The following is an 8,993-nucleotide window of genomic DNA, read 5'->3' on the forward strand; positions in this document are numbered from 1 at the left end:
TTTTATAGTTTAAACCCTAAATATGCCCCCAAAACATTTTCATTTAATTTCAAATCAGCTTAATACATTACCCTAAAAAACAAGAATGTAAAGGTAAACCCGTATACTGTACAGTACTGTACTGCTATGTTTCCCGCAGTGCTAGAATGTAAAATACCAATCTTACCCCTATATGTACTGCGCATTTTCTTTTGTATAAGTAGGGTAAGTACATAATAATTTAATGTAATTTAATTTAAATAAAAATACAGTAAAATGTACGGGCACTCACCACTAATGAATGATATTGATTGAAGCTGATGATGATGATGATGAATTAGCTGTGCAGTACGATGATGGTATGTAATGAACATAGTGACTGCACAGCAAAGCAGAGGACTTACAGCTCCTTGGGTGGCTACTGCGGCATAACTTTTTAGTTCCCGGAGCAAATCCAGTTGTTCAACCTTCTCCTGGAGTGTCTTAAACTTCTGGTGCTTAGGTTCGTTGCCAGAAGCTTTAGAAGGTGCAGAGCGTTTGGGCGGCATCTTAGGGCTTTAAGAAAAACAAAACGAAAAACGAGAGAACGCTCAGCGAAACACTCGAGATAGCTACACACGGTAAACTGTTATGATGCGGGAATGTTGGCCTGCATCTGCCGGAGATGCATCATAGAGCAGCAGCCAATCAGCAGCAAGGAGAAATGAATAACACTCTCTCGGATTGACTGCTTTCACCCTCCCAAGCCGTGTTTTCCTCCATGGCTGCTTTGTGTTCTCTCTACAGTACAGTATTGCCACGAAAAAAGCCATTAAAAAATTGCAGAGGATGTTTGCGGTTTCTGCTAACAATTATTAGTTAGGTTCTAAGGAAAATGACTAAGACCACAAACTTTGAACCGCGATTTCGTGGGGGTCTACTATATATACCATTTCGTCCACTGAAGATTGCTTGCACCATTTTCTGCGTGATTACTTGCAAATTTATTGTCCATTATAACAGAAATTAGCAACATTACAATAGCTACCTTTTTTGAAGAAGCTACATATGTAAACAGGTTAGTTGGGTTATTTTGAAAGATGGTTACCGTGGTCTTAATGTTTATTTCTTAAAATTGTTTCAGACCCTCCAGCTTGTAAGTTAAACTAAGAATGTGGCTTGTGTTCTATTATTATATTTTAGGCTAAACACTCTCTTCACTTATGCCATTTTGAAATGCATTTGTTCATTTCAGACCAAAAAACATTGCATCACACGCTTAAAATGGTGTTTCTTATGAGAGATTCATGTGCAATACGTTTAGTAAACTTCCATCCATCACTATATCCTAACTACAGGGTCACGGGGGTCCAACACAGGGCGCAAGGAAGGAAACAAACCCTGAACAGGGAACCAGCAGGGCTCACACACACACCATGGACAATTTAGAATCGCCAATGTACCTAATCTGCATGTCTTTGGATTGTGGGAGGAAACCGGAGCACCCGGAGGAAACCCACGCAGACCCGGGAAGTGAACCCACGTCTCCTTATTGCGAGGCAGCAGCGCTACCCACTGCACCACTGTGCCACCTGAATAATTTCACTGATTTTTTATGTCATTAGCATGATTGTTTGTTTACCAAGTAAAATACTTTAACCTGATTTGAAAAACAATAACCTCCTTGTAGAGCAGGGGTTCTTAACCTGAGTGCCGTGGACCCCTTGGCGGTCCATGGATGGGATTCAGGGCGTCCATGAGGGTCAGATAAAAATGAACATTTATATTCACTATACAGCCCAGTACTGTTGATTTGCCGTAGATGTAGTAGTAGTAGTGCTAGTAGAAAATGTAGTAGTAGGTCTGTTTTCATTTGCACAAGAGGATTGTAATTCATAATCATAATGAGTGGCCATTACTATTTGCTTAAAAAAGGTTGTTTTTTTTAGATTGTTTACTTTAAAGTGTAATAATACTTTGTGTATGTCATATATGTATAAGAGAATCAAAATAAATAAAGTACATTATATTCATTGCATGCAAATTTGTGTTCATGTGAATATTTCTGGGGAAGGGGGTCCATAGCTTTCATCAGATTCTTAAAGGGGTCCATGGCACAAAAAAACGTTAAGAATCACTGATGTACAGAGAAAACAGGCATAAATATTGAAAGTCTGAAAGAACTCTTCATTGGAACAATTAAAAAAATAAGTGTAAGTGACAAACCGTTTCTTTACTTCAGAACAGCGCTCAGTTTTTAGAAACCGTATTTATTAAGCATGTCAATTAGCTTTTGGAAATAGGGAGAAAGGGCGGCACGGTGGCGCAGTGGTAGCGCTGCTGCCTCGCAGTTAGGAGACTCAGGTTCGCTTCTCGGGTCCTCCCTGCGTGGAGTTTGCATGTTCTCCCCGTGTCTGCGTGGGTTTCCTCCGGGCTCGGTTTCCTCCCACAATCCAAAGACATGCAGGTTAGGTGGATTGGCGATTCTAAATTGGCCCTAGTGTGTGCTTGGTGTGTTTGTGTGTGTCCTGCAGTGGGTTGGCACCCTGCCCAGGATTGGTTCCTGCCTTGTGCCCTGTGTTGGCTGGGATTGGCTCCAGCAGACCCCCGTGACCCTGTATTTGGATTCAGCGGGTTAGAAAATGGATGGATGGAAATAGGGAGAAAGGTCTTAAAATGGGGGGGGAGGGGATTAGCTTGCTGATGGAGGTAGTTTGCTTGTACTGCCTGCCAGTTGACCCCTAATAAATTCATCTTACGTGTCTCCGAGCTTATATAAACTGGCTAAACCCCTTAAAGTTAGTATGTATTGGCGAACCGAGTCGTCTGCCTGCTCTTACCGTTTACCTAGCAGGATTTAGCGGAGGATAACCACTTCACGAGCAGGAGAAGTGCGTCTCCAAGATAGTCACAGCAGCAGAGTATGTGGCTGCGTCCCCCAAAGTCTTAAACACGCGCTGTCCCTCCGTTGCCAGAAAGGATAGGGGCAAAGCTCTATTGCACACATCCGGTGCTGGTGCTAGATAATTCTGTGCCCTACACTAAGCCAATTAGTGGACCAACTGACTCTTCATTCGCTAACTTGTGTACAAGTGTCCAGCTGCAGTCAGGACAGTTTTAGGCCTTAGACAGATCCGAGCACTTCAGACACTATGAGTTCCATCACCCCCTTCTGGAGCCATTCCTCTGTTTCGCTTAATAGAGTCCGGCTGCAGTCAGGACAGATTCAGCTACCTGAGACATTCTGAGAACCAATAAGGTGACACCTCTGTAAGCTGCATCTCTTTTGACTCCACCCACTTTCCACGCCTCCACCTCTGTGCTTGTGCTAAATGTACTATTATAGTAATGGTGGCAAGCTGAACATGTGCCCAGAGGGGACTGGGCGGTCTCGTGGCCTGGAACCCCTGCAGATTTTATTTTTTTTTCTCCAGCCGTCTGGAGTTTTTTTTTCTGTTTTTTTTGTCCACCCTGGCCATTGGACCTTACTCCTTTTCTATGTTAACTAATGTTGTCTTATTTTAATTTCTTGTTTTGTCTTTTATTTTTCTTTTCTTCAGTATGTAAAGCACTTTGAGCTACTTTTTGTATGAAAATGTGTTATATAAATAAATGTTGTTGTTGTTGATGTGTGCAAAAAAATATTTATTATAAATAAAAAAAGCTTCATCAAGGTCAACTGTCGCACTAATATAATAAACGTTTCGAGGTCGCGAGCCATCATCCCCAATGAGTACACAAAGCCGCTCGGCTAACAGAGAAGGTCATAGCTGGGCGACTCAAACGACTATACCTCTTCGTGCTTCTGAAGGCGAGTGCATCATTCCTCTTGAGCATAAACTGATTAATGCATCATTAATATGATTATTCAAATTTTGTAATTATATGACACAGAGAGGACCACAAAGACAGAACTCCTAAATGTCCGGCGCGTAGTATTGCATATTTTGACTGTTTACACAAATGATATGATTTATTTGATTCAGAGTCTGTAAGAATATGTAGTGTTAATCGTAGCTGAGTGCAGCATATACAGTAATTTATTCTACTTTGTCTTCTTCCTTAGTATTTCCCATTTTTATATGGGGTCGACCTTCTGATTACCATTGTAGATCCTTAGCCACAGAGCCACTACTCCGTTGAGTGCAGCATACAACTAACGTATTAAAAAGTGCAGTCTCATGAATGAGACACGGCAAACGCAGGTATAAAACGTATAATATAAAATACTAAATGTTAAGATTTTTAATTCAAGTTGTGTCTAATATATGACACCAAAACAACTGCTTCGGATGCAGAAGTGAGAGACCTCAATAATTTAGAAGTTTAATAAATGCTGAATACGCGTTTGAGTGCAGGAACTAAAGGGAATTGAAATCGTCATGAGGGGTGTGTAACATAGGTGACATTTCACCAGCGAAACAGGGGAATGGCTCCACAAGTGTCCATCTGCAGTCTGGACAGTTTTAGCACCTCTGACACTATGAGGTCCATAAGTTGACGACCCCTTCTGAAGCCATTCCCCTGTTTCACTGGTGAACTGACGCCTATATTACACTATATTACCCTCACAAGCACAAAGAGGTATTAAAGTAGTCGTTTGAGTCGCCCAGCTATGACCTTCTCTGTTAGCCAAGCGGCTTTGCGTACCCATTGCGAATGGCTCGCGACCTCGCAGCAAGTATAAAGAGACGTTTATTGCATTAATATGACAGTTTATCCTTGTGATGCTTTTTGTATTTATAATACATATTTTTTTACACACACATTCAGTCTGCCACCATTACTATAATAGTACATTTAGCACAAAAGTGTACTGTAAACCCGGGTGAGGGGGTGTGAAAAGAGATGCTGCTGACAGGGGCGTCATCTTACGGGCCTCAGAATGTCCCAGGTCACTGAATCTGTCCGTGGCCTAAAACTGTCCTGACTGCAGCTGGACTCTATTGAACCTGTGTGGCTGGGCCAATCCCCCCTAATGATTTGTGCCCTAGGCCAGGGGTCCTCAATCCCAGTCCTGGAGTGCAGCAGTGGCTGCAGGTTTTTGTTCTAACCCGGTTGCTCAATTAGAAAGCAATTCTCGCCAATAATTTAATTTCATGGCTTGTTAGTTGGTTTAACTCTGCTAACTCTGTCAGGCAATTCTCATATCCTAGATTTTCTTCCCCTTTCTAAGGATATCATGAAAATGATTTGAAGGCTAAAATGGAGGAGTCATTCTCAGTCCTTCACTTTTTTGTCTTCACTTTCCTTCCAAGTATTTCATTAAACCCAATAGTGCATAATAAATACACATAGAGGGGTGTAAATGGTAACAAGCTAAATGGAGAACTGCTGGTCTCTTTTGTCATTTGCATGTTATTGCTAATTAGGAGCCATTAAAATCAAGAATAGAGCTGTTTAAGACTAAAGTAAGCAATAAGGGTTCAAAATCTTAACGAACGAGACAACTAAAATGAAGCAGAAGTGTTACTTGAGCAGTAAGGGCTTCTTATTAAGCAAATGGGTTGGAGCAAAAACCTGCAGCCACTGCAGCCCTCCAGGACCGTCCTAAGGTGAAGGCCCTGCTCACATCACTTACATTTTCCAAGTCAAGATCGAGGAGGTCACTTTTAAAAGACTCCAGCCAGCGGGTCCAAGTCACTGGGGGCTCTCCAGGCACCTCAAGAAAGAGAGGAGGTGGTGGACTTGAAAGTTCAGCCATCCTTTTCACTACAATGTTGCATACAATACTTCTGTCTCAGTGAGGTGTTTATTCTGGAATCCCCATTCCCGCCAAAAGTCTCCACTTTATGGCAAACAAGCATACACTTAAAATGTACATATTGTAAACCTAATCAGAATGACAAAGTTTAAACTAGAATTTAAATATTTTATGGCAATTTAAAAATAGTACAATATATACTTTATATACAGTGGATCCTCCGTTTGTGAGCATAATTTGTTCCGGAAACGTGCCTGTAATCCATAGCACTTGTATATCAAAGTGAATTTCCCATAAGAAATAATGGAAACTCAGATAATATTTCTATAAAAATGATTAATACAAAATATAAAGTAAAAATCCATAAAACCAATTAACCTGCACTTTACCTTTGAAAAGAATCGTGGCTGGTGTGAGGGAGACGAGAGAGAGGAGGGTTATTGTGCAGGACGACTTTCACTCTAACTAACGGAATCCCTGCTGTCTGTTCGCTCACTGGAATCTTCTTCTTATTTTGCGACTTTAACAAGGAGCCTCTCCAATGACAGTTGCTTTTCCCTGAAGAGTCACTACACTTGGATACAAAATTAAAAAAAAATGCTTTACGCACTGTAAGGTTTCTAAACTCTTTTGGGATTCCCCCTCAACAGGACAACCCAGCGCTGTAGCAGTTCACCGTAAAAGTAAATCAGAAAAGATCATGGTCAAGCTATAAGCGCCTGCCATCGATGGGTGATGTAAAGAACATTATAAATGCAAGAGCACAGTATTACTTAGCTACTAACCTGGCCGTGACCCTGCCTGATTGCTGTGTCTCTGAATAGGAGAGCTACAATAAATAACCGTGCTGTTCCTGTTTCACTCTGAATAAAGCTGGTTTTGCTAAAGTACTGAGACTCAGCCTCGTATTTTGGGGTGCTTGACAGGAACTCGCACGTTACAGTCCATACTCGTGGTCACCATGCTATAGTAAACAGTATACGCTCATGTGGAGGTTGACTATATGAGTGAGGCACGCCGACTGAGAACGAGAATGGGAGATGATTACCCACAATCCCCTTGTGACGCTCGGTGGACAAAGCGTATACATACTACTCGTATTGCAAGACCTCGCTCGTTTATCAGTTAAAATTTATAAAAAATTTTAGCTCGTCTTGCAAAACACTCGCATACCAAGTTACTCGCAATCCAAGTTTTTACTGTAATAAATTAAAAAAAAGATACATTATATATAATAAATAACAAACTGAATTATATCACATAAACCCAAGTATTCAACTTGGGTATGATGCGACAAGCTTTGTATGCCTGGATTTGGTAATCTTCTGACATGTTTTTCTGCAGATCTTCTCAGACTCTTGTCAGATATGTTTACAGGTTTCTCCAGAGAAGTTCGATTAGGTTCAAGTCTGGCCTCCGCCTGGGCCATTCAAGGACATTCCCAGAGTGGTCCCTAAACCTCTCCTGTATGGTCTTTAGTTTAGGGTCATTGCCTTACTGAAAGGTGAACCTAAGGCCCAAAGCGCCCTGGAACAGGTTTTCATTAAGGGAATCTGTGCTTTGCTCTGTTCAACTTTCCCTCATTCCTGACTGATGTCCCAGTCTCTGCCGCTGAAAACGGGTTGTTGTTTGTTATTGCCACCACCATAGATTGTAATTGTGTGGGTGATGAGTGTCCTCTGGTTTCCTCTAGACGCCACACTTGAGGCTGAGTTCAATCTTGGTTTCATAAGACTAGAGATTCTTTTTTTTCAGTCCTTTGGGTGCCTTTTTGCAAACTCTGGTGAGGTTTCATGTGTTGTCTGGCCCCAAGGGGTGGAAAGGTACTGGGATGGTTGTCTTTCTGGAAGTTTCTCCTCCGTTGGACCCTTGAGCAAGGCCCTTAACCTTCATTTGCTTCATTCTGGGTATGACGTTAATCTGCATCCAACCCTGCAAGCAGGTCCTCTCCAACTTACAGGGAAACCTTGGGGGTTGGTGACAGGATTGGCACTCCAGTCACTGTAATATCCTCATGCTCTCCCAGGGTGATGCTGAGGTCCCAATCCAGGTGGTTTGTCGTGTGGTGAGTGTTTCAGCGCACTATCATCGCTGGCTCCCAATCTCTCTCTCCCATGTCCCCACAGAGTGATCATTGGGTTCTTGAAGGCATACGACTTTTGACCATAAGTCTTCCATGCTTATATGGCTTTAATGAAGCCGACTGTGTTGAAGCTCCACTGCCATGAGACTGGTGACATCTGAAGCTTTGAACATCACTGAAGCAGCGGGAGCTCCCTTACTGCTTCGAAGTTCTGCTCTGCCCCACATGCTCAGTGAAAGGGGATGTAAAACCGCCAGTCATATTTTATATAGCAAAGATACTGAATTAAACGTGCAGGGCACAAGTGTGGAACTTGTTATCCCACAATGCTGTCAACAGAATGCTCTGTACCTGAACTTCTACCATGGCATTACCAGTATAGGCACACTCTGTAAACGCCATTATGTGCCCAGTTCCACAAGCACTTTCCCTGAACCCTTTCATGATTCTCTTTGCTACTCAGTACACACTGGTGGAAAAATTTTAATCTTTCATATTGCCTCACAGCAAAAATACCCCTGATGTGATCTTTGTATATACAACTAGAATGGCACATTTTAGGCAAAAGAGCGAATAATAAACCAGAAAGGTATAAATTACTAGTGCGCGTTTAGGGCTAGTGAGGTATAGCCCTCCATCTCCCAGCAGATGGCAGTGTTTTGCAATGTTTAAATAAGTAATAAAGGGGTCTCTGTAATTACTGCTTTATTATCAGGTCATTACCGTCATGTGTACAAGGCACTGAAATTCTTACTCACATGTGCCAATCTGGTTGGTGCCATGATTAATCTAATCCTTACCTTAAAAATCTCAAAAAATGAACATTCACATTTTTTGCTTATGTTAATATAAAATATTATTAAAATGTTTATAGCAAATTCCACTTTAATCCTCATAATTAACCTACCCATTTCCTTAAGCTGCATATCCAGAGCAGGGTCACGGAGCAGCTGGAGCCTATCCCAGCAAGCACTGGGTGCAAGGCAGGAACAATCACTGGACAGGGTGGCAGTCCATTGTATGTTGAACATACAGACAAATTGGGATACGTTTAGCAATGCCAATCCACCTAAAGCCAGTGTCACATTGCATGTCTTTTTTGTCACAGGTATGTCAAATTTGCTGATTGAAGTCACTGATGTGGTTGCTGCACCATTTTAAAATACACAATTGAAAATCACCATGTCACATTTACTGACTGATCACCGATGTTCTGCCGTGTTTCCCCAAAAATAAGCCCTAGCATGA

This window comes from Polypterus senegalus, chromosome 11, assembly GCF_016835505.1.
Source record: "Polypterus senegalus isolate Bchr_013 chromosome 11, ASM1683550v1, whole genome shotgun sequence".
NCBI lineage: Eukaryota > Metazoa > Chordata > Cladistia > Polypteriformes > Polypteridae > Polypterus > Polypterus senegalus.